At 62.5% G+C, this 24,226-nt stretch overlaps 1 long non-coding RNA gene and 14 other non-coding genes across 15 annotated transcripts; 8 read left to right on the forward strand and 7 right to left on the reverse strand.

Moving 5' to 3' along the window:
- Positions 1-4,209: 4,209 nt before the first annotated feature.
- TRNAN-GUU (transfer RNA asparagine (anticodon GUU)) lies at positions 4,210-4,283 on the reverse strand. Its single transcript has one exon. It is a non-coding gene; the product is annotated as a tRNA-Asn (tRNA).
- Positions 4,284-6,117: 1,834 nt separating this feature from the next.
- TRNAE-CUC (transfer RNA glutamic acid (anticodon CUC)) lies at positions 6,118-6,189 on the reverse strand. The gene has a single exon. It is a non-coding gene; the product is annotated as a tRNA-Glu (tRNA).
- A 319-nt stretch (positions 6,190-6,508) lies between these two features.
- TRNAG-UCC (transfer RNA glycine (anticodon UCC)) lies at positions 6,509-6,580 on the reverse strand. Its single transcript has one exon. It is a non-coding gene; the product is annotated as a tRNA-Gly (tRNA).
- A 785-nt stretch (positions 6,581-7,365) lies between these two features.
- TRNAD-GUC (transfer RNA aspartic acid (anticodon GUC)) lies at positions 7,366-7,437 on the reverse strand. The gene has a single exon. It is a non-coding gene; the product is annotated as a tRNA-Asp (tRNA).
- A 621-nt stretch (positions 7,438-8,058) lies between these two features.
- On the forward strand, positions 8,059-8,141 carry TRNAL-CAG (transfer RNA leucine (anticodon CAG)). The gene has a single exon. It is a non-coding gene; the product is annotated as a tRNA-Leu (tRNA).
- Positions 8,142-9,671: 1,530 nt separating this feature from the next.
- On the forward strand, positions 9,672-9,742 carry TRNAG-GCC (transfer RNA glycine (anticodon GCC)). Its single transcript has one exon. It is a non-coding gene; the product is annotated as a tRNA-Gly (tRNA).
- A 3,787-nt stretch (positions 9,743-13,529) lies between these two features.
- On the reverse strand, positions 13,530-13,601 carry TRNAE-CUC (transfer RNA glutamic acid (anticodon CUC)). The gene has a single exon. It is a non-coding gene; the product is annotated as a tRNA-Glu (tRNA).
- Positions 13,602-13,920: 319 nt separating this feature from the next.
- On the reverse strand, positions 13,921-13,992 carry TRNAG-UCC (transfer RNA glycine (anticodon UCC)). The gene has a single exon. It is a non-coding gene; the product is annotated as a tRNA-Gly (tRNA).
- Positions 13,993-14,765: 773 nt separating this feature from the next.
- Positions 14,766-14,837, reverse strand: TRNAD-GUC (transfer RNA aspartic acid (anticodon GUC)). The gene has a single exon. It is a non-coding gene; the product is annotated as a tRNA-Asp (tRNA).
- Positions 14,838-15,428: 591 nt separating this feature from the next.
- Positions 15,429-15,511, forward strand: TRNAL-CAG (transfer RNA leucine (anticodon CAG)). The gene has a single exon. It is a non-coding gene; the product is annotated as a tRNA-Leu (tRNA).
- A 1,522-nt stretch (positions 15,512-17,033) lies between these two features.
- On the forward strand, positions 17,034-17,104 carry TRNAG-GCC (transfer RNA glycine (anticodon GCC)). The gene has a single exon. It is a non-coding gene; the product is annotated as a tRNA-Gly (tRNA).
- A 1,506-nt stretch (positions 17,105-18,610) lies between these two features.
- Positions 18,611-18,682, forward strand: TRNAD-GUC (transfer RNA aspartic acid (anticodon GUC)). Its single transcript has one exon. It is a non-coding gene; the product is annotated as a tRNA-Asp (tRNA).
- A 768-nt stretch (positions 18,683-19,450) lies between these two features.
- Positions 19,451-19,522, forward strand: TRNAG-UCC (transfer RNA glycine (anticodon UCC)). Its single transcript has one exon. It is a non-coding gene; the product is annotated as a tRNA-Gly (tRNA).
- A 319-nt stretch (positions 19,523-19,841) lies between these two features.
- TRNAE-CUC (transfer RNA glutamic acid (anticodon CUC)) lies at positions 19,842-19,913 on the forward strand. The gene has a single exon. It is a non-coding gene; the product is annotated as a tRNA-Glu (tRNA).
- A 1,975-nt stretch (positions 19,914-21,888) lies between these two features.
- LOC144307149 (uncharacterized) lies at positions 21,889-22,874 on the forward strand. The gene is made up of 2 exons (XR_013374079.1): positions 21,889-22,257; positions 22,392-22,874. It is a non-coding gene; the product is annotated as an uncharacterized LOC144307149 (long non-coding RNA).
- Positions 22,875-24,226: the final 1,352 nt, after the last annotated feature.

The raw sequence follows: 24,226 nt of genomic DNA on the forward strand, positions 1-24,226 counted from the left end.
TAATTGTTTTTTCAGAGCTTTTGCCCTCACTGGGTATAAAGCAAAGATGCCTCATCTGGTCACAAAACAGGGATGAATTAAGAAGGAAAAAGTCCCTTCTGGCAGAGAAGCAGGAGGGCTGGGGAAGAGTAGGTTAGCAACACACCTCCCCTGGGGGACTTGAACCACCAATATACTGACTTATGATCAAACCTGCGGACCACTGGACTTCAGGGACCATGCTGAGTTATCTTTTTAAAATTTAAACTTATGCATATAAGTTTAGCTATTTTATTTTTATTATTTTTAAAAAAGATTTTATTTATTTATTTATTCATGAGAGATACACATACACAGAGGCAGAGACATAGAGAGAGAAGCAGGCTCCATGCAGGGAGCCCGATGCGGGACTCGATTCCAGGACTCCAGGGTCATGCCCTGAGCCGAAGGCAGATGCTCAACCACTGAGCCACCCAGGCATCCCTAAGTTTAGCTATTTTATTTATTTATTTATTTATTTATTTATTTATTTATTTATTTATTTAATTTTATTTTTTTTAAGTTTAGCTATTTTAAAGTGAACAATTCAGTGGCATTTAGTACATTCTTAAAGCTGTGTGACTACCTTAACTGTCTAGTTCCAAAACATGTTCAGCATCCCAAAATAAAGCCCTGCATCCATGAAGCGATCCTTCATACACACTCCTCCCAGCTCCTAGAAGCCATCAGCTTGCTTTCTGTTCCTCTGGAGATAACTAACTCTAGATATTTCGTATGCATGGAATCACACACTATGTGATTTGTCTCTGGCTTCTTTCACTTAGTGTACTGTTGAGTTCATCCAAGCTGTGGCATGGATCAGTACTTCATTTCTTTTTATGGCTGAATAATATTGCACCCTATGTATGTGCCACATGCTGTTAATGTATTCATCCACTGATGGACATTTGGGTTGTTTCCACCTTCCGACTGCTGTGAACAGTGCAGCTCTGAACATTCGTGGGCAAGGACTAGTTTTGAGTATCTGGTTTTAACTATTTTGGGCACATACCTTGTAGTGAAATTGCTGGATCATGTACATTCTCACCAGCAATGCTTGGTGGTTCTAATTTCTCCTTCCTGCTCACACTTTTTATTTTCTTTTGTTGTTGTTATTTTTAAAATGATAACCATCCTAGTGGGTATGAACATAACACTACCCATGTGCTAGAATGATGAAAGTTTAAAAAGTCTCAGGGTGCCAAACAAAAGAGGATTTACTATATGGCTCCATTTACGTAAAACTCTAGAAAATGCCAGCTATCCCAAATAAATGGATATAAATGTTCAAAAAAAAGGAAAAAGAAAAAAAAAGGAAAATGCCAACTAATCTACAGTGACCATGAGCAGATTAGTATTTGCTCAAGATGCACAGGTCAGTGGGGGCATGACTTAGTGAGGGTCAGAAGGGAAGCCTTATCGAAAGCTATAAGGAAACTTCTGGGGATGAAGGATATATTCATTATTTCGATTACAATGATGGCTTCACTAGTGTGTACCTATGTCAAAACATCATACTGTCTATTTTAAATATGGGCAGGTTGTTGTATGTTAAACAATAAACTGTTAAAAAGAAGGTGGAACAATTTTGTATACACTTTTTGGAGTTTCACTGAAGTCTCTTCATTTTAACCTGTGCCATAAATTGAAAATGTAGGGAAGTGATCACACCATTCTCTTTTAAGGAGACTTTCTGAGTCTTTAAATTTCTCCCCTCTGTGACAAAGTCTTAAGTCATTAGCAATGCAGATTCCTAGATGACAATAGATGACCATTAACTTGCTATACAGCAGACCTTGGGTTGTTGGATTCGCTTTCCAGAATATTCACAATATCCTGTCTGCCTTCCACCCCAACAAAGCCCTTTGAGATTCCTATATTTTTCTGTTACTGAGTTTTACATTTAAAAAAAAAAAAAGATTTTATTTATTCACGAGAGACACCGAGAAAGAGAGAGAGAGAGAGAGAGAGAGAGAGAGAGAGGAGAGAGGCAGAGACACAGGCAGAGGGAGAAGCGGGCTCCCTGCAGGGAGCCCGATGTAGAACTTGATTCTGGAACTCCGGGATCCCAGGATCCCGCCCCAAGCTGAAGGCAGACATTCAATCACTGAGTCACCCAGGCATTTCTTACTCAAAAGTCTTTTGAGCAGTTTTAGTATAGGTGCTGCCGAAGCGAGCAACAAAAGTCTTTTGTCCAAGAAGAAACTGTTCAAGCTTATTTGGTTGAGCATCTGACTCATGATTTCAGCTCAGATCATGATCTCAGGGTCATAAGTTGGAGCTCCGCATCATTGGGCTCCACGTTGGGCATGGAGGCTGCTTAAGATTTAAAAAAAAAGGAAAAAAAAAAAAAAAGACAGACAGACAGAAAGAAACTGCCCAAGGAGCCTCACGTATACCAGAAATTATTCAGAAAGGAGATAAGGAGCTTACGAAAGAATGGAGAACACGGGAGTTCTGGGGGCAAAGGAACGAAGCTTGTGGCTCAAAGGACAGCAATCTGGGTGAACCACTTGGTACTGTGAACCACCAAGCTTCAACCTGAGAGCAGAAAGTCTAACTCATGACACTAGAAACATCGGGTAGAGTCATGGACTGGCAGTTCCTATTGAATGACTTGTGGCCAAGCACCAAGGTAACTGCAGCACTTTGGGGAGCTTGATTCTATGCAGCCAAAGGCCCTGCTCTACTCTCCTGAGCCTGAAAACCAGCAGCACAACAGGTTTGGATGATCCCCCAAGCCAATTCCCTTCAGCCAATACAGGGCAAGTGGATGGCATAGCTCTCTAGCCTCCCTAGCTTTGTAAACGGCAGGAGAAAGAATCAGGGACCAGGGAGCCCCCTTTGTACTAGAAATTCTCCCAGAGAGCACAACTGGATCACACAGTTCTTGTCGTCAGGCCTTATAGAAAGCGGTTTATGAACTGAATAAATATGATAACTGTATCTGTTTTCTGCTCATCATTTTATTTGCAGGTCCTTGCAGAGTGCCCGGCACATGACAGTTGTCAACATATGTTTGATGAATGAACGCGTGTGTGCATAAACAAGTAGATGAATAACAGGTACATAGGCAGAGACTAGGGACAAGGCAGGATTTTGTTCTTCTAAAAGCGTTCTGGAAGAAAGTCTGAGCCAACTGAGTTTCCCCTCCATGGTCTTCCTGTCCTGACTCCTGAGCTAAGAAGGACATCTGAGAGGATGAAAAGTCGGCTTTGGCTGAAGTGGAGTCCAGCTCCCTGCAGTTCCCTCGAGTGGGAACAAACCAAAACCCGAGTTCTGGCAACACGTACCTCATACTAAACCAGGACTTTTCAGGCTGAGCTGGGTCCACTTCCCAAGGAAACTGGCAGTGGAAGGGAAGGCAAAGAAGTTAAAATAGCAAGAACCTGATGACCCATGGATTTGCTGGGCGAAGTCAAGGAAGTCTCGTTGCTATCTGGCTTGTTTTCCCTAAAGGTGATGGCACTGCCATCAATTCCCTAGGAGTGGAAATCCTGGAAAAGACTCCTGCCTAGGGACTGGGGAGAAGTTGGACTCAGTTAGGAAGAGGATGACCCTAAGGAAGGGGTCATGAGGCAGGCAGGTGGACGCGTGGCTGGGTTTAGAATTCGGAGAAGTTCTGGAGACACAAATTTGAAAGTTGACAGGATCATCAAAAGAGTGTAATACGAAAGGAAAAGAGTTGGGAGTCACAGGCAAAGCCCTTAAAAGATTATTTCTAGGACCTTCACTGTAGCCCTATGTATAAGGGCAGTGCCCAACTATGAGTAGGTAGTAGGACAAATTAGAGCACATCAATGCATGAAATGCTAAACTTTAATCCCTTTTAAACTTGTCCAGGGATCATTGAATTTCTCCAGGAGCTTAGCATTCGCTGCAAGAATAAACAGATGTGAAAGAGCCTTAACTGATTTTAGTATTAGCACCACTCATTTGCAGAGGCCCACTGGCTATGGAATTCTGCAGAAATACAGCTATGAAAGGTTTAGCTTCCAGAAGGAAAAGAAGTACCGTGTCTCTAGTTTGGCCGTAGATAGCTCCTGATCTCATGGGATGCAGGACCTGGGGAATATCTCTTACTAGAGAACATCTTACTAGATGTTCTTTTACTAACTGATTCGTAGAATATTGGATTAGAAGTGGAACTTTGATGTTTAATAGGAAAAAAAGGAAAACTGAAACTTCAGTCGTCCCTGGGTGGGATCGAACCACCAACCTTTCGGTTAACAGCCGAACGCGCTAACCGATTGCGCCACAGAGACTACGCCTTTCTGCCTGCTCTTGCAGGTCGTATTTATAGATTATTAATGAGACACTAGTATTACCTGTGAGACTCCTTTTTTTTTTTTCACCTTGAGATTGCAAGTAGATCCCAGTTGTGTGGTTCTAAAAGCCAGATCATTAAACCACCCCAGTTGTGCGACACTAGGGTCCTTGCTTCTTTTCTTCCCAATTTCTTGGCACCAGCAGGCAGTGGCCGCTTCTTTCTCCCAAAGTTGAGACCTGCACAGGAGACCAAATTCAGCACCGGAGGAACTTGAGAATGGTGGGAGGGAGAGGAACCGGCACAGGGAGGGGGAGTGCTGGGGAAACAGCTTGCGGCTGATTTGAACTAACATCCCAGGTTGGGAAACCACCCTGATGTTCTTCTTTCCCTAAGCTTTTAGGAATATCAGTCACATTACCTCTTTGTGAATTTTAAACCCAGCTGTTCCAGCATTTATTAAAATACTTAACTTAAAAACGACAGTGATGTCCAAAGTTCCTCCTGAATGTGACTCTCGAGCAGTCCTAAATATTCCGTGGGGAGGCAAAACAGCATCTGGAGACCTGAGATACAGGGTAGATTGAACACCTACCAGTACTCCCTTCATAGTGATTCAAAACCATCGCCAAAGGGGCTCTGGAACTCCATAGAGAATTACTAATTTATGAGTATAACCATACATTTTTACACTGAAATGTGAAAACAAACTGCAAGTTACTCTAAATCAGGGAAATAACTTTTAGTAATAAAAGTAATTTGACCGGTTCTATGACATTGTAAGAACATTAACTTTTCAGGATTTTTTTTTAACAGCAAGGGCATTTGCATTTTACCAAAACTTCTGGCATTTCCACTGGTAGATGCTGCCATTCGGAGACGCCTGGCTAAAGAAGCCCAGATCGTCCATTACACATGCTTAAACTCAGAAAAACACCAATACTGGTACACTTAATATGGACAGTTTGCTAAATGTAAACAAGGTAGTTCATCCTGCTTCTAAAACCTGATCAAAGTCGTCTTCATAAAACAGAACATAGTAGCACGGAGTTTCTATGCTAGACATTGAAGCAGGTAACACTGAAACACATTGATTCCTCCTGGACACCTTTGGGGTTGAATCAAAGGTTTTCATAAAAAAAAAAAAAAATCACAGACCAAATTAGTTACACGCACAGGGGTAACAGCAGACCACTGGGCACGGGCCAAAAGAGTTTGGATTCTCTTTACATTTTCTTACCAGGGTCTTATGATCAACATCCTATACTAAAGAAACCCATTAGTTTCAGAATATAGATAGGTATTACTATGAGAGTGGACATTCCCACAACAAGAGGCTAAATGCCTAAGCAGTCGGGGAGTGTTCTGCAGGATCACCTAAAAAAACAGGAATTTTTGATTCCTGCCAGCACGGCCACAAAAATAACAAGTAGAGTGAAATACGGAAAAAAAAAGAGCATTCTTCCAAAGGGAGTAGCCTTCCAAAAGGTCGTCAAATATAGGACAGAACACGGAAGGGAGGGAAAGACAAACCTAGTATATGGACGTGTTACATACTGGTAATAGAATACACATCTGAATGGAATGCAGACTTCACAAAAGGACGGTGTGTGATTTGGCTGGAGAAGCACTCGCAAAGGAAACTGGCATAAGGGGTGAGAGAAAGGGGGAGTATATCCTGGCGGAGGTGCACGGCAGCCCCAAATAGCCTTCCAAATATAAACCAACTGCGCACGCGCAGCCTCGGTCAGCTCGGGGCCAGGGAGACGCACGAGCGAGCTTGGGCTAAAAGGGGTGTGCGGCGGCCGTCTTGCGAGAGGAAGAAGAAAGGCTTCCCTGACCGGGAATCGAACCCGGGCCGCGGCGGTGAGAGCGCCGAATCCTAACCACTAGACCACCAGGGAGCGTCAGGCTGCGCGCCTGGCCCGTGCGCCCTGGACCCGGCGCCTCCCTCCCTACCGCCCACTCGCCTCTGCTTGGCCTCCAGGGCCCCCGCCGGGCCACGCGCAGCCGCCCGCCGGCCCCGCCGAGCCACCCGGCCGGACCGCCCGCCCGCCCGCCGCGCCGTCAAAACGCTGCGCGCCTCCTCCTCCTCCTGTCTCTCTCTCTCACACACACACACACACACACACACACACGCACGCACTCAGCGTCGCGCCCGGCTCCCGGCTCCCATCGGGCCTGAGCACCGGGGCCCTGGAGCCGCGCAAAACGTTGGCCAGCTGCGTTGGCCGGGAATCGAACCCGGGTCAACTGCTTGGAAGGCAGCTATGCTCACCACTATACCACCAACGCTGCACAGCCCGGGCCGCCCCCGGACGCCGGCCCAGGCTCCGCACCAGCGCCTCCTCGCCCTCTCGCCACCGCCTCCGCCGCCTGCCGCAGCCCTGCCCCGACGTGCCGGCCGGCCGCAGCTGTGCGCCGTCGCGGGCGCCACCAGCGGCCGCCCGGCGCCCCACCCGCGCCACCCGCACGCAGCCCTGGCTGCTCCGCAGGCACGACCGCCCGCCGCCTCCGCCGCCCGCCTCTGGGGGGCGCTCTCGCCGCCCTGCGGCTCCCGGGCCCTCGGCTGCCCGCCGGGGAGCCCCGCCCCTTGCCCCCTGCCCCCGGCGCGCGCTTCCCTTCCCTTCCCTTCCCTTCCCTTCCCTTCCCTCCCGCCACCCGCCACCCGCGCCCCGCCCCGCCCCGCCCGCACAGTCGGCCCGGCCCCCACGGCCACCTCCACGGGCAGCCCGGCAGCCGGGCAGCTGTCCGTCGCGTGAGCGAGGAGCCCGTGGCGGCCAGCCTCCCGTCAGGAGGTCCCGGCTGGGCTGGGCCGAGCCCGCACGCGCCAGGGCGCCAGGGCGCCAGGGCCGACGAGGAAGGGCAGGGGGTGCGGGGGGTCGGGTCGACGGCGGGCAGGACGGGCCCCCGCGGTCGCCCCGCGCCTCTGGCCGCACGGGGCCGGGCGGAGGCACGAGGGAGGAGAAGGAGGACAAGGAGGAGAAGGAGGAGAAGGAGGAGAAGGAGGGCCCTGGGGGCCGGCGTACGTTTGGGCAGCGCGGCGGCGGCGCCCGCGACCAAAAGAGGGCGTGTCTCGCCTCCCCGTCGGGGAATCGAACCCCGGTCTCCCGCGTGACAGGCGGGGATACTCACCACTATACTAACGAGGACGGCGGCGGCGGCCGCCCGGGCGCCCGACCCCTCTCCGCCCGCCCGCCCGCCCGCGCGCCGGCCTGCCTGCCTGCCCACGCCCACCCGGGCCCTCGACGTCCCGCGCGCCCGTCCTGCCAGGCGCCCGCCACGTGCCCCGGGCCACGGCCCACCCGGCCCGACCCCCCGGCCGCCGCGTCAGCGCGCACAGCAGTCCCCCGGCCCGACTCGGAGCGTCGCGCCCCCGGACCCGCCGCCGCCCCCGCCCAGCCGCGCGGGGATGGCGGCGGGAGAAGACGCCCGACACGGCAAGCAGGGCTGCGCGAGCGAGCCGGAGGCCCCGCGCCGGGGATGGGCCGCGGCGGCCGGCGGGGGCGGCGCGGGCGGCGGGGGCGGCGGGGGGCCGGACGCCGGCAGCAGGGTGCGCGCCCCGGGAAGGGGGAGGGGGCGGCGGCGAGGACCGCGGCGAGGGCGGCGGCGCCAGCAGAGTCCGTCGGCGGGCCGTTGGCCTCGTCGACCGGGACGCGAGTCCCGTCCGTCCGTCCGTCCGTCCGTCCGTCGCGCACCCACACGGCCGCCAGCCAGCTCCGGGGTCGGCGCCGGGTCCCAGCCAGGCGAGCGGCGGCGCGCCCAGGCCCGCCGTCAGGATGGCCGAGCGGTCTAAGGCGCTGCGTTCAGGTCGCAGTCTCCCCTGGAGGCGTGGGTTCGAATCCCACTCCTGACACGCCCACCTTTTGGCCCGCCCAACGCGGGCTCTCCGCACCCGGGCCTGGACGACGCCCTGTCTGTCCCGCCTTACACGCCGCTGCGGGCTGCGGGCTGCGGGCTGCGGGCTGCGGGCTGCGGGCTGGCGGCGCCCTGGCACACGTGGCCCGGGACCCACGCAGCTGCAGCGCCTCGGCCCTCCCGGCCACAGGCTTGGCGCCCCCGCGCCCTCCCTCCCCCGCCACCTCCCGCGCCTCTCCCTCCTCCTCATCCCACGGCGGCCGCGGGCCTCGGCAACTCGGCAAGTCGGCGGCACGGCTCTCCGGGGGCTCCGTTTGCCCTCTTCCTTCCCGCCGCCGCCCCCTGCAGGCCAGCCGCGGGCCGAAATGCCGGCAGCCCCGCGCGGGCCGGGCCGCGCTCCCACTGAGGGGCGCGCCTCGCTCGCCTCCTCGCTCTCCCAGCCCCGCCCTACACCTCCCCCCGCCCGCCGGGAGCGCGGGGTCCCCACGGCCTGTCCTTTCCGCCGGCCCCCGGCCCACATTCATTCCGTGGTCTCCACCCCCTCCGTCCCCGGGGCGCCCACGAGGCGTGGCCACCCGGAGGCCTCACCACGGCCACACGCCCGCCAGGCGGGCAGCCGAGCCCTCCGCGCGCCAGCCAGAGACGGGACCCCCGCCCCGTTCGCTGGGCCTGGCCCGGGGGGGCGGGGTGGGGTCCACCCCGCCGTGGTGGCTCCGGGGAGCCCTGAGCGCAAGGCAGCCCTGCCTCCCCGGGCCCCCTCCGCGCCGGAAGCCGCTGCGGGGCCGGGGCTCCAGGACGCCAGCGCGCTCCCTCACCGCGCCGCCCGCCAGCCAGCCAGCCGGCGGCCGCTCCGCCCAAGCGCACCTGCCGGCCTCACCCCCACCGCAGCCCAGCCGGCCCCGACGGAGAGCTGCGGGCAGAGCTCACACTTCTTTGGCCTCTTGGCTTGGGCGCTACTCGGCGGCCCCCATCTCCGACGACGACACCGACGCCGACACGCACACACGCGCACCCACCCCCCCCCCCACCCCGCGGCACCCCGGGAGCGCACACAATCCGAGCTCCGGGCCCCAGCCGGCCCCCGCCGGCGCGCACTGCACGGGCCGGAGAGCCATCCGCCCATGGGCCTTCGGGGGGGCGCCGGGAGGGAAGGGAAGGTCCGCGCTGAGCTGCGCCGGCCACAGACGCCCCGCGCTGCCTGGGAATCGGGCGCGGGTCAGGCTTGGCCAGGCTGCTCCTCCCGGCAGGACAGTGTCTGGCGGCGGCCCCGCCCCAGGGAGAGAGGGCGCAGGGTGAGCCGAGTCCGCCTCGGGGCCTCGCTGGGACCGTGGGCGCCGCGCGCCGGCCCGAGCCCGAGCCCGAGCCCGAGCCCGAGCCCGAGCCCTCGGCGCATCTGCACGGGCGCGGAGCCTGTCTTGCAGACCGCGGGCCCGCCGCCCGCCCCCGCGCAGCGGGTGCTCACCACTGGCCGTGCCGGGACGCCGACGAGCGCCGCTGGGGAAGCCGTCTGGTGGCCGCCGCCACCGGTGCATGGGTGGTTCAGTGGTAGAATTCTCGCCTGCCACGCGGGAGGCCCGGGTTCGATTCCCGGCCCATGCAGCGCGCCGCCCCCTTTTGGCCGCGCGCGCGCGCCCGGCTTCCTCGCGCACGCGCTCCAGCCACAGGGCCTGAGCCTGAACCAGCTGTGCTCACGCCGGGGGCCCTGCCCTCCTGCCCCGCCCCGCTTCCCCCTGCCGACTTGTCTGTTCTGGTCTCTCGCCCGTGGCCGCCAGCCCTGGCCGCCACGCTCCACCCGGCTGCCCGCCCCCTGCCGCCCGACGTGGCCCAGGTCCCTTGCCCGGCCCCACGTTGTCCTTGCCCTTTTTCTCTCCATGACCCTGACCCGGACGGCGCTTCGCTCACCCACGTCACTTCAAGCAATGCTTCCAAGCACCGCCCGCGCCCGCCCGGGCACAGCCCACCTCCATGCTTTTCACATTCCCTCCCTCAATGGCTCATTCTACCCACACTCCCCAAACCCTCCTCTCTTTGCACGTCGACCGACCACCAACCATCTTGCCACCCCTCCTCTGGAGGGGCCCTCAGCCACTCCTTGGAGCGCGCCAGGGAGCCCCGTTTCACGGCCCGACATCCTCCCGTTGGCAGCCCCGGGATGCTCTCTATGGCCACCTGGCCGCGGTCTCCTTCAAACACGGGCCACTCCCCACTGCTAAAGTCACCGCGAGCACCAGGTCCATCCACCCTAGCCAGCACCGGCGCCAGCACACCCAGCCTCGAGGGACAGCGCCACCGCCACGGCTGTCACCAGCACGTCGGGTCCACGAACGGCGGCGCACCAGCATGGGCATCACGGCCAAGGGCACGGAGGTCACCTCCCCCCCTCGCCCGGCCTCCACGACCCCCGCAGCACTTGGTCCACCACCAACCCCCAGGACCACCATCCCCACACCAGCACCAGCACCAGCACCAGCACCAGGACTACCACCACCATGCCAGAAGCAGTTGTACCAGCAGCAGCAGCAGCAGCAGCAGCAGCAGCAGCAGCAGCAGGACGTGCCCACCGCCAGCAGGCCAGCGTAGGCATGATCGCCAACAGACTGAAGTCCTCCGCGGTCACCGCCACCACCGAGGCCACCATCAGCACACCGGCACGGGTAGCATGGCCCACGGCCCTGAAGTCCTCCACCCTCCCTCACCACCACCCCACCAGCACCGAGTCGCCACCAAGCCCCAGGACCACCAGCACACCACCACCGCGATAGCAGCAGCAGCAGGACCGAGGCCAGCGCACGGGCAAGGGCATCGCCGGCGGCGGCACCGAAGGCCTTCCCGGACCCCCGACCCCCATCGCTCACCGAGTCCACCGTTACACCGGGGCCCCGGGGGACGCCGTCACCAACAGCGCCAAAGTTCGCCACCACCATCACCGGCGGCGGCGGAGGCAGCGGCGGCAGCAGCAGCAACACGAGTACCAGCGCCGCTGGCCCCTCCACCCCCAGCAGCCCCTCTTGCCCGAACGACCCCACCCCTGTCACCCGCCTCCCCGTGCCCTCCTTTCCCAGTCCTCATTTGTCGATGATCGTGCGTTGCGTCTGTCCCTTTGGCCTCCCTGAATCTCAAGCCCAGGACGACACCTGACACCTGAGACGTGGCTGGTGGTCCCCATGACGATGACGGGGAATGGTCATCTCCGGGGCGGTGGAATTCCTCACCCCGTGGGAACAGCTCCGACACCCGGTCCCTCCCTCCCTCCCTCTCTCTCTCTCTTTGCCTCGCGCCCGGCCGCCGCGCAGCTGCCTGCTTGCCACCCCCGCCCCCTGCACCTCGCTCGCTCGCTCGCTCGCTCGCTCACCCGCTCTCGTCTGCCCGGCCACCCTGCAGCGCAGCCCAGCGCAGCCCAGCGCAGCCCAGCGCAGCCCAGCGGCCTCCCGGCACCTCTCCCGCCGCCGTCCACCGCCACCACGGGGTCTCCCAGCCCTCTGGCACCGGGACCCACTCCCCACCGCCACCCACCCCCACGTGCCACGTGCCGCTCCTTCCAGCCTCCAGGCTCAAACCCTCCATCTACCACCGACCCCTTGGACCCCACACCCACGTCCTACACTCAAGGCCGGCAGTCCCGGTCTCCCACAGGCTCCTCAGGCACACGCCCAGCGTGTCCCGTCCCCTACCTCACAGCTCGCCCGCCCGCACAGGTGCACAGGTGCAGGAGAGGCGCCGGGCAGGGTGCCCTGCCGCACCCGAGCCCCCGCAGACACCCTGCCTCAGTGGCCAGCCCCACTCTCGGCCAGTGCCCGCCGGCGCCACACGTCCCGGGCCCTCACTCCACGCACACACCCGGTACTCCTTCTCCCACTGCCCGGCTCGGTCCGCTCCTGGCCCTCCCCTCTTTCCGGGACGCTTTGCGCCTGTGCCCTGACCCCCGTGGGAGGCGACGCGCGGGGGAGAACACCCTCGTCCCGCGCTATCCCCCACCGTCGCGGACTCCCCGCACCCCCACCCCCACCCATACAGCCAGAGGGAGAGGCGAGGGCGCTGAGGGAACTGCCCGTGCTGACGGGAAGCACCCGGAGGCCCACGGGCGCTCCTCTCCACCGCCGCCCGACCGTGGCCCAATCCAGCCAGCGAGCCGCGGAAGGCTCACGCAGAGCGCGGGCCGGCCTCTGCGCCTCCGACGGAGACAGACAGTCTCTGGACACACAGCAAAGCCTTGGAGGGCCGGCGTGCAAGCGTTGGCAGGAAGGAGGCCGGGCGCTGCGGTTCACCTGCAGGAGCAGCGGCGCCAGGAGACCCGCACCCGGGCGGAGACAGGGCTGCAGGCTCTCCTGCCTAGGTGGGCGCTAAGGCGCCAAGGGGAACGCCTTCCGAGCGGCATCCAGCTGGGGCGCCGGCCACGTGGGGCTGGGGCCGGGGCCGGGGCCGGGCCGGGGGCGTGGGGTGGAGGAAGCTGTGTCGGGGAACACGCCTGCCCCTCTGCCCCAGGATTCGGGGTAGCGGTCGTGCAGTTGGACTGACCCGGGGCCTCCAAGGGCACCCCGTCTGTCCCCCGGGTGCCTCCGCCCCCTCCCACCTGCCCGGCCCGCGGGTTAGCCCCACTGGCCTCCTGCATCTATCTCCCTGCTCTCTGGCCTCCACTGCCTGGTGGTCCGGCCACCGGGACACGCCCACAACCGCTTTCCAACCACCGCCTGCCCGGGCGGGGGCGGCGGGGGCCGGCGCTCTGCTCCCATCCCCGCCCAAGCCCAAGACCACCACCCACGTGCGCCGCCATCGCTGGCGGTTGCCGGGCCGACGGCCGAGAGAAGGCACCGGGGGCTCCAGCAAGTGACCCCCGACTCAGAGAGAGACAGGTGGCTCACCCTCCCCACACCCGGCCCCCTCTGCCTCGGCCCGCCGCCCCCACATGCCCCCAGCGCGGCCGCCGCCAAGTAGCACCTCACCAAGGAGCCAGCGGGGGGCCGGGGGTGGGGGCGCTGCGAGCCGCCACGACCTTTCTCCCGGCGGCAGGGGTGCTGCGGGAGAGTCCAAGCACCCACGGAGGCCCGAGGCGCCCGGCCTGTCGGTGGCCTCGGCTGGGGTCGGACGGCGTCCGGGACTGTCGGGCCTGGGGCGGAGCGAGACGGGGAGCCAGGCGAGCGTCCGGGGGAGGCGGCCGCGAGACGCCGAGACCTCCAGTCGGCCCACCTGCCGGCCAGCCAGCCAGCGAGGCCAAAAGGCTTGGGCCGGCCCGACGGAGCCCGCCAGGCAAGCCAGCCTTGGGCTCGACGGGGCGGGTGGCCTCGTGCGCACGCGCAGCCTCGGTCAGCTCGGGGCCAGGGAGACGCACGAGCGAGCTTGGGCTAAAAGGGGTGTGCGGCGGCGGTCTTGCGAGAGGAAGAAGAAAGGCTTCCCTGACCGGGAATCGAACCCGGGCCGCGGCGGTGAGAGCGCCGAATCCTAACCACTAGACCACCAGGGAGCGTCAGGCTGCGCGCCTGGCCCGTGCGCCCTGGACCCGGCGCCTCCCTCCCTACCGCCCACTCGCCTCTGCTTGGCCTCCAGGGCCCCCGCCGGGCCACGCGCAGCCGCCCGCCGGCCCCGCCGAGCCACCCGGCCGGACCGCCCGCCCGCCCGCCGCGCCGTCAAAACGCTGCGCGCCTCCTCCTCCTCCTCCTCCTCTCTCTCTCTCTCTCTCTCTCTCTCACACACACACACACGCACTCAGCGTCGCGCCCGGCTCCCGGCTCCCATCGGGCCTGAGCACCGGGGCCCTGGAGCCGCGCAAAACGTTGGCCAGCTGCGTTGGCCGGGAATCGAACCCGGGTCAACTGCTTGGAAGGCAGCTATGCTCACCACTATACCACCAACGCTGCACAGCCCGGGCCGCCCCCGGACGCCGGCCCAGGCTCCGCACCAGCGCCTCCTCGCCCTCTCGCCACCGCCTCCGCCGCCTGCCGCAGCCCTGCCCCGACGTGCCGGCCGGCCGCAGCTCTGCGCCGTCGCGGGCGCCACCAGCGGCCGCCCGGCGCCCCACCCGCGCCACCCCCACGCAGCCCTGGCTGCTCCGCAGGCACGACCGCCCGCCGCCTCCGCCGCCCGCCTCTGGGGGGCGCTCTCGCCGCCCTGCGGCTCCCGGGCCCTCGGCTGCCCGCCGGGGAGCCCCGCCCCTTGCCCCCTGCCCCCGGCGCGCGCTTCCCTTCCCTTCCCTTCCCTCCCGCCACCCGCGCCCCGCCCCGCCCCGCCCCGCCCCGCCCGCACAGTCGGCCCGGCCCCCACGGCCACCTCCACGGGCAGCCCGGCAGCCGGGCAGCTGTCCGTCGCGTGAGCGAGGAGCCCGTGGCGGCCAGCCTCCCGTCAGGAGGTCCCGGCTGGGCTGGGCCGAGCCCGCACGCGCCAGGGCGCCAGGGCGCCAGGGCCGACGAGGAAGGGCAGGGGGTGCGGGGGGTCGGGTCGACGGCGGGCAGGACGGGCCCCCGCGGTCGCCCCGCGCCTCTGGCCGCACGGGGCCGGGCGGAGGCACGAGGGAGGAGAAGGAGGACAAGGAGGACAAGGAGGAGAAGGAGGAGAAGGAGGGCCCTGGGGGCCGGCGTACGTTTGGGCAGCGCGGCGGCGGCGCCCGCGACCAAAAGAGGGCGTGTCTCGCCTCCCCGTCGGGGAATCGAACCCCGGTCTCCCGCGTGACAGGCGGGGATACTCACCACTATACTAACGAGGACGGCGGCGGCGGCCGCCCGGGCGCCCGACCCCTCTCCGCCCGCCCGCCCGCCCGCCGGCCTGCCTGCCCACGCCCACCCGGGCCCTCGACGTCCCGCGCGCCCGTCCTGCCAGGCGCCCGCCACGTGCCCCGGGCCACGGCCCACCCGGCCCGACCCCCCGGCCGCCGCGTCAGCGCGCACAGCAGTCCCCCGGCCCGACTCGGAGCGTCGCGCCCCCGGACCCGCCGCCGCCCCCGCCCAGCCGCGCGGGGATGGCGGCGGGAGAAGACGCCCGACACGGCAAGCAGGGCTGCGCGAGCGAGCCGGAGGCCCCGCGCCGGGGATGGGCCGCGGCGGGCGGCGGGGGCGGCGGGGGGCCGGACGCCGGCAGCAGGGTGCGCGCCCCGGGAAGGGGGAGGGGGCGGCGGCGAGGACCGCGGCGAGGGCGGCGGCGCCAGCAGAGTCCGTCGGCGGGCCGTTGGCCTCGTCGACCGGGACGCGAGTCCCGTCCGTCCGTCCGTCCGTCCGTCGCGCACCCACACGGCCGCCAGCCAGCTCCGGGGTCGGCGCCGGGTCCCAGCCAGGCGAGCGGCGGCGCGCCCAGGCCCGCCGTCAGGATGGCCGAGCGGTCTAAGGCGCTGCGTTCAGGTCGCAGTCTCCCCTGGAGGCGTGGGTTCGAATCCCACTCCTGACACGCCCACCTTTTGGCCCGCCCAACGCGGGCTCTCCGCACCCGGGCCTGGACGACGCCCTGTCTGTCCCGCCTTACACGCCGCTGCGGGCTGCGGGCTGCGGGCTGCGGGCTGCGGGCTGCGGGCTGGCGGCGCCCTGGCACACGTGGCCCGGGACCCACGCAGCTGCAGCGCCTCGGCCCTCCCGGCCACAGGCTTGGCGCCCCCGCGCCCTCCCTCCCCCGCCACCTCCCGCGCCTCTCCCTCCTCCTCATCCCACGGCGGCCGCGGGCCTCGGCAACTCGGCAAGTCGGCGGCACGGCTCTCCGGGGGCTCCGTTTGCCCTCTTCCTTCCCGCCGCCGCCCCCTGCAGGCCAGCCGCGGGCCGAAATGCCGGCAGCCCCGCGCGGGCCGGGCCACGCTCCCACTGAGGGGCGCGCCTCGCTCGCCTCCTCGCTCTCCCAGCCCCGCCCTACACCTCCCCCCGCCCGCCGGGAGCGCGGGGTCCCCACGGCCTGTCCTTTCCGCCGGCCCCCATTCATTCCGTGGTCTCCACCCCCTCCGTCCCCGGGGCGCCCACGAGGCGTGGCCACCCGGAGGCCTCACCACGGCCACACGCCCGCCAGGCGGGCAGCCGAGCCCTCCGCGCGCCAGCCAGAGACGGGACCCCCGCCCCGTTCGCTGGGCCTGGCCCGGGGGGGCGGGGTGGGGTCCACCCCGCCGTGGTGGCTCCGGGGAGCCCTGAGCGCAAGGCAGCCCTGCCTCCCCGGGCCCCCTCCGCGCCGGAAGCCGCTGCGGGGCCGGGGCTCCAGGACGCCAGCGCGCTCCCTCACCGCGCCGCCCGCCAGCCAGCCAGCCGGCGGCCGCTCCGCCCAAGCGCACCTGCCGGCCTCACCCCCACCGCAGCCCAGCCGGCCCCGACGGAGAGCTGCGGGCAGAGCTCACACGCCTTTCTTTGGCCTCTTGGCTTGGGCGCTACTCGGCGGCCCCCATCTCCGACGACGACACCGACGCCGACACGCACACACGCGCACCCACCCCCCCCCCCCACCCCGCGGCACCCCGGGAGCGCACACAATCCGAGCTCCGGGCCCCAGCCGGCCCCCGCCGGCGCGCACTGCACGGGCCGGAGAGCCATCCGCCCATGGGCCTTCGGGGGGGCGCCGGGAGGGAAGGGAAGGTCCGCGCTGAGCTGCGCCGGCCACAGACGCCCCGCGCTGCCTGGGAATCGGGCGCGGGTCAGGCTTGGCCAGGCTGCTCCTCCCGGCAGGACAGTGTCTGGCGGCGGCCCCGCCCCAGGGAGAGAGGGCGCAGGGTGAGCCGAGTCCGCCTCGGGGCCTCGCTGGGACCGTGGGCGCCGCGCGCCGGCCCGAGCCCGAGCCCGAGCCCGAGCCCGAGCCCTCGGCGCATCTGCACGGGCGCGGAGCCTGTCTTGCAGACCGCGGGCCCGCCGCCCGCCCCCGCGCAGCGGGTGCTCACCACTGGCCGTGCCGGGACGCCGACGAGCGCCGCTGGGGAAGCCGTCTGGTGGCCGCCGCCACCGGTGCATGGGTGGTTCAGTGGTAGAATTCTCGCCTGCCACGCGGGAGGCCCGGGTTCGATTCCCGGCCCATGCAGCGCGCCGCCCCCTTTTGGCCGCGCGCGCGCGCCCGGCTTCCTCGCGCACGCGCTCCAGCCACAGGGCCTGAGCCTGAACCAGCTGTGCTCACGCCGGGGGCCCTGCCCTCCTGCCCCGCCCCGCTTCCCCCTGCCGACTTGTCTGTTCTGGTCTCTCGCCCGTGGCCGCCAGCCCTGGCCGCCACGCTCCACCCGGCTGCCCGCCCCCTGCCGCCCGACGTGGCCCAGGTCCCTTGCCCGGCCCCACGTTGTCCTTGCCCTTTTTCTCTCCATGACCCTGACCCGGACGGCGCTTCGCTCACCCACGTCACTTCAAGCAATGCTTCCAAGCACCGCCCGCGCCCGCCCGGGCACAGCCCACCTCCATGCTTTTCACATTCCCTCCCTCAATGGCTCATTCTACCCACACTCCCCAAACCCTCCTCTCTTTGCACGTCGACCGACCACCAACCATCTTGCCACCCCTCCTCTGGAGGGGCCCTCAGCCACTCCTTGGAGCGCGCCAGGGAGCCCCGTTTCACGGCCCGACATCCTCCCGTTGGCAGCCCCGGGATGCTCTCTATGGCCACCTGGCCGCGGTCTCCTTCAAACACGGGCCACTCCCCACTGCTAAAGTCACCGCGAGCACCAGGTCCATCCACCCTAGCCAGCACCGGCGCCAGCACACCCAGCCTCGAGGGACAGCGCCACCGCCACGGCTGTCACCAGCACGTCGGGTCCACGAACGGCGGCGCACCAGCATGGGCATCACGGCCAAGGGCACGGAGGTCACCTCCCCCCCTCGCCCGGCCTCCACGACCCCCGCAGCACTTGGTCCACCACCAACCCCCAGGACCACCATCCCCACACCAGCACCAGCACCAGCACCAGCACCAGGACTACCACCACCATGCCAGAAGCAGTTGTACCAGCAGCAGCAGCAGCAGCAGCAGCAGCAGCAGCAGCGGGACGTGCCCACCGCCAGCAGGCCAGCGTAGGCATGATCGCCAACAGACTGAAGTCCTCCGCGGTCACCGCCACCACCGAGGCCACCATCAGCACACCGGCACGGGTAGCATGGCCCACGGCCCTGAAGTCCTCCACCCTCCCTCACCACCACCCCACCAGCACCGAGTCGCCACCAAGCCCCAGGACCACCAGCACACCACCACCGCGATAGCAGCAGCAGCAGGACCGGGTCCAGAGCTCGGACATGGGCATCGCCGGCGGTGGCACCGAAGGCCTTCCGGGACCTCCCCACCCCCATGAGCACCTTGCTGCTGTGCGGGGGCGGTGGCGGGTCCGGGGGCGCGACGCTCCGAGTCGGGCCGGGGGACTGCTGTGCGCGCTGACGCGGCGGCCGGGGGGTCGGGCCGGGTGGGCCGTGGCCCGGGGCACGTGGCGGGCGCCTGGCAGGACGGGCGCGCGGGACGTCGAGGGCCCGGGTGGGCGTGGGCAGGCAGGCAGGCCGGCGGGCGGGCGGGCGGGCGGAGAGGGGTCGGGCGCCCGGGCGGCCGCCGCCGCCGTCCTCGTTAGTATAGTGGTGAGTATCCCCGCCTGTCACGCGGGAGACCGGGGTTCGATTCCCCGACGGGGAGGCGAGACACGCCCTCTTTTGGTCGCGGGCGCCGCCGCCGCGCTGCCCAAACGTACGCCGGCCCCCAGGGCCCTCCTTCTCCTCCTTCTCCTCCTTGTCCTCCTTGTCCTCCTTCTCCTCCCTCGTGCCTCCGCCCGGCCCCGTGCGGCCAGAGGCGCGGGGCGACCGCGGGGGCCCGTCCTGCCCGCCGTCGACCCGACCCCCCGCACCCCCTGCCCTTCCTCGTCGGCCCTGGCGCCCTGGCGCCCTGGCGCGTGCGGGCTCGGCCCAGCCCAGCCGGGACCTCCTGACGGGAGGCTGGCCGCCACGGGCTCCTCGCTCACGCGACGGATAGCTGCCCGGCTGCCGGGCTGCCCGTGGAGGTGGCCGTGGGGGCCGGGCCGACTGTGCGGGCGGGGCGGGGCGGGGCGCGGGTGGCGGGAGGGAAGGGAAGGGAAGGGAAGGGAAGCGCGCGCCGGGGGCAGGGGGCAAGGGGCGGGGCTCCCCGGCGGGCAGCCGAGGGCCCGGGAGCCGCAGGGCGGCGAGAGCGCCCCCCAGAGGCGGGCGGCGGAGGCGGCGGGCGGTCGTGCCTGCGGAGCAGCCAGGGCTGCGTGGGGGTGGCGCGGGTGGGGCGCCGGGCGGCCGCTGGTGGCGCCCGCGACGGCGCAGAGCTGCGGCCGGCCGGCACGTCGGGGCAGGGCTGCGGCAGGCGGCGGAGGCGGTGGCGAGAGGGCGAGGAGGCGCTGGTGCGGAGCCTGGGCCGGCGTCCGGGGGCGGCCCGGGCTGTGCAGCGTTGGTGGTATAGTGGTGAGCATAGCTGCCTTCCAAGCAGTTGACCCGGGTTCGATTCCCGGCCAACGCAGCTGGCCAACGTTTTGCGCGGCTCCAGGGCCCCGGTGCTCAGGCCCGATGGGAGCCGGGAGCCGGGCGCGACGCTGAGTGCGTGTGTGTGTGTGTGAGAGAGAGAGAGAGAGAGAGAGAGAGGAGGAGGAGGAGGAGGAGGCGCGCAGCGTTTTGACGGCGCGGCGGGCGGGCGGGCGGTCCGGCCGGGTGGCTCGGCGGGGCCGGCGGGCGGCTGCGCGTGGCCCGGCGGGGGCCCTGGAGGCCAAGCAGAGGCGAGTGGGCGGTAGGGAGGGAGGCGCCGGGTCCAGGGCGCACGGGCCAGGCGCGCAGCCTGACGCTCCCTGGTGGTCTAGTGGTTAGGATTCGGCGCTCTCACCGCCGCGGCCCGGGTTCGATTCCCGGTCAGGGAAGCCTTTCTTCTTCCTCTCGCAAGACCGCCGCCGCACACCCCTTTTAGCCCAAGCTCGCTCGTGCGTCTCCCTGGCCCCGAGCTGACCGAGGCTGCGCGTGCGCACGAGGCCACCCGCCCCGTCGAGCCCAAGGCTGGCTTGCCTGGCGGGCTCCGTCGGGCCGGCCCAAGCCTTTTGGCCTCGCTGGCTGGCTGGCCGGCAGGTGGGCCGACTGGAGGTCTCGGCGTCTCGCGGCCGCCTCCCCCGGACGCTCGCCTGGCTCCCCGTCTCGCTCCGCCCCAGGCCCGACAGTCCCGGACGCCGTCCGACCCCAGCCGAGGCCACCGACAGGCCGGGCGCCTCGGGCCTCCGTGGGTGCTTGGACTCTCCCGCAGCACCCCTGCCGCCGGGAGAAAGGTCGTGGCGGCTCGCAGCGCCCCCACCCCCGGCCCCCCGCTGGCTCCTTGGTGAGGTGCTACTTGGCGGCGGCCGCGCTGGGGGCATGTGGGGGCGGCGGGCCGAGGCAGAGGGGGCCGGGTGTGGGGAGGGTGAGCCACCTGTCTCTCTCTGAGTCGGGGGTCACTTGCTGGAGCCCCCGGTGCCTTCTCTCGGCCGTCGGCCCGGCAACCGCCAGCGATGGCGGCGCACGTGGGTGGTGGTCTTGGGCTTGGGCGGGGATGGGAGCAGAGCGCCGGCCCCCGCCGCCCCCGCCCGGGCAGGCGGTGGTTGGAAAGCGGTTGTGGGCGTGTCCCGGTGGCCGGACCACCAGGCAGTGGAGGCCAGAGAGCAGGGAGATAGATGCAGGAGGCCAGTGGGGCTAACCCGCGGGCCGGGCAGGTGGGAGGGGGCGGAGGCACCCGGGGGACAGACGGGGTGCCCTTGGAGGCCCCGGGTCAGTCCAACTGCACGACCGCTACCCCGAATCCTGGGGCAGAGGGGCAGGCGTGTTCCCCGACACAGCTTCCTCCACCCCACGCCCCCGGCCCGGCCCCGGCCCCGGCCCCAGCCCCACGTGGCCGGCGCCCCAGCTGGATGCTGCTGGAAGGTGTTACCATTAGGCCTTTGGCTGGATTCAACGCATGCTACTCTACTTCTGTATTCGTTTCGTTGTCTCGTATAGGTGTTCTAATCAAATTAGTAGATTTTATTTAGTGAGTAATACAAGTTTGCATAAAGGTCTCTTGGGTCTATTTGGGATGTATACTCTCAAGAATGAAGAATTCATTTTAGCTCCAAAAGTTAACGGTATGCCCTCATGTATTTTTTTTTTTTTTTTACAGTTTAGGGAGAGCAAAGCCCTGATCAAAATTGATTTCGTTGTAGTCTAAAGCATGAGATGTATATTTTTCGCGTTTTATGACCCTCAGTGTCACTCTTCTTATTCCAGTGAGGGTAAAGCAGTACATAATGTACCTATATTAGTCTTAGTATTAACACTCCACTGTTCATCTTTCATCATGTGTTCTATTAAAGAGCCTCCTAGTTTGTCATAGTTTTAGTTCATCACATATTCTCTGTTTTTTCTGAGATGCCTGATGGCTCCCTGAAGCATGTAATAGTGATCTCCATGTTATGAGTCCAATTCCCACCTTGGGCATAGATTTTACTTAAAAAAATAAGTTACACTTTCCCGTGGGAGGTGCCTTCTCTACCTGGAGAAAAGAGACCTAAATATCTCCCAAGGTAAAGGTATATTGAGAATAATCTATTTGCAATATTTCAATGTAGTATTAGTGGTGATTGTGATAAAATGTTCCATGCCATTCAATTTTGGGGAATAAAATTATAATTAAAAATTTTTAGAGGGATCCCTGGGTGGTGCAGCGGTTTGGCGCCTGCCTTTGGCCCAGGGCGCGATCCTGGAGACCCGGGATCGAATCCCACGTCGGGCTCCCGGTGCATGGAGCCTGCTTCTCCCTCTGCCTGTGTCTCTGCCTCTCTCTCTCTCTGTGACTATCATGAATAAATAAATAAAATCTTTAAAAAAAAAAAAAATTTTTAGAGAAAAATTTGGATCAATGTTAAATGTGTTTTATTATTTGTCAAACAGTTTTACTCTAGCAATTTCTATTACTCAATGTTTGCACTTTGCAGGAAAAATTGTATGTTCATTAGTTTATTATTTGTATTCTAGAAAACTAAGCAGTATTTCGAATATTCATTACTATGTGCCTGTTTATGACATACATAACACAATATAGCTGTTTAAAAACATGAGTAAAAATGTATATATGTCACTTATTCTTTTGTGGTAGTCAGACCCTTTCTGTAGATCGCCATCTCTTGGTTTCAAAGCTGGCCACAATCCTTCCACATACTGTATGGGGTTTTTTTGTCCGTGTGAATAACAGCACGTAGCTAAAATGTAAGTATGTCATTTCCAAGATGAGGTTAGAAAATACTGTGGCTTCAATCTTGGGCTCTGTCTGTGTGTCTGTTTCTTTCTCATAACCTTCTTTGGAGGAAGCCAGTTAACATTTTCTGATGATGCACCTGCAGGCTATGGAGTAGCCCAGAGTGGGAGGAACAAAAGGTGTTGGAGCACCCAGCCAAGTGAATTGGGTCCTCCATTCCAGTTGAAGCTTCAGATGACTGCAGGCCGGTCAGCAGCTGAGGACTGGGAAGCAGATCCATGAAGCTAAGTTGCTTCTGGACTCCTGACTCGGGAAACTGCGATCGAATAAATGTTTCTTCTTTTAAGCTGCTAAGTTTTGGAGTAATATAACATGCACTCCATTTGTAACAATATATAAGTTATCCAAAGATAACTAATACAAATAGTATGTTAAAAAAAGGGGTACGGAGGTGGGTTAGTTGGTTGAACGACTGCCTTCCGCTCAGGTTGTGATCCTGAGATCAAACCCTGTGTGTCATGCTCCACGCTCAGCAGGGAGCCTGCTTTTCCCTCTCTGCCTGCCATTGCCCCTGCTTGTGCTCTTTCTCTGTCAAATAAATAAATAAAATATTAAAAAAAAAAAAAAAGAGGGCAATCCGGGTGGCTCAGCGGTTTAGCGCTGCCTTTGGCCCAGGGTATGATCCTGGAGACTGGGGATCAAGTCCCACATCAGGCTCCCTGCATGGAGCCTGCTCCTCCCTCTGCCTGTGTCTCTGCCTCTCTCTGTGTCCCTGATGAATAAATAAATAAAATATTTAAAAATTAAAAAAAAAAAAAGAAAGAGAAATAGGATGTGTGTTTTCTATGTAATCACTTAGGATGAGGTCTTCCTGGAGTCTATACTGGAGCTGAGAGGGCTGCTAATACAACATGACTAGCATCCATATTAAAAAGGGAAAACTTAAAAAAAATTTTTTTAATTAAAAAAAAAAGGGAAAATCAGTACACTCACATGGGAAGAACTCCAGGGAAAGTTTGGAGTTATGCTGCCACAAGCCAAGGAAGTATCAGAAGCCAGGAAAGAGGCCTGGAACAGATCCTTCCCTAGAGCCTCCAGAGGGAGTATGGCCCTGCTGACACTTTTTTTGTTTTGTTTTGTTTTGTTTTGTTTTGTTTTCCTGCTGACAGTTTGATCTCAGTTCTGACCTCTGAAACTGTGAAACAATAAGCTTATGTTGGTTAAGCCACTCAGTTCACAGTACTTTGTTATAACAGCTGTAGAAAAAGAATACATTGGGTTGAATAAAATCGATGATTGAATTTATTTAATCTGTCTCGAAGAAGGCCCTGACTCTTCCTTCTTCCAATACCCTGCAGAAGAGATGTATGCATTTCTGAAAAATCATGCGATCCCATTTTAAACAAAAACAAGCATATGCCTTATTGTGTGGCCTGGTGGCTAAGCTTTGTAGACCCACAGGGGAAACCTTCCACGATTAATTCAGTGAGAATGGAATCAAGGTCCCCACGTCTGTGATTGAGCGAATACCTGTTCCTGCCCGCACAGCTCAGGAGTGTATTGTGGTGCCATGAGGAATTGTGATGAGAATTATAGTGGAGGGGACTGAAGCACAAAAATCTGGAAGCATAAATCATTTATTTTTTCCTTTGATTTTTTTTTTTTTTGGTTGGTATTTTTGTGTGTGTTGTTGTTATGGAGAAGAAAATTGCTTATCCAATCATCAAAAGGAATGAGGTGAGCCCTCCAGAAAACTGCAAGTAAATCACTATTAATTCCCAATCCTTCCACCCTTCCCTGAGCTCCCTCACTGCTTGCATTCCCAGCTCTCTGGATCTTTGCCTCCTCTGACCAAAATATCAGCCGGAAAAGCTGATTCTTCCCATGGCATTACTGAGTGGCCGCAACAAGAGAAGAATGTTGATTATAAGAAAACAAAACCCAGTCACGCGAGAGGAAATACAGATGCACCATAAACCA

Source organism: Canis aureus, chromosome 38 (assembly GCF_053574225.1).
Source record: "Canis aureus isolate CA01 chromosome 38, VMU_Caureus_v.1.0, whole genome shotgun sequence".
NCBI lineage: Eukaryota > Metazoa > Chordata > Mammalia > Carnivora > Canidae > Canis > Canis aureus.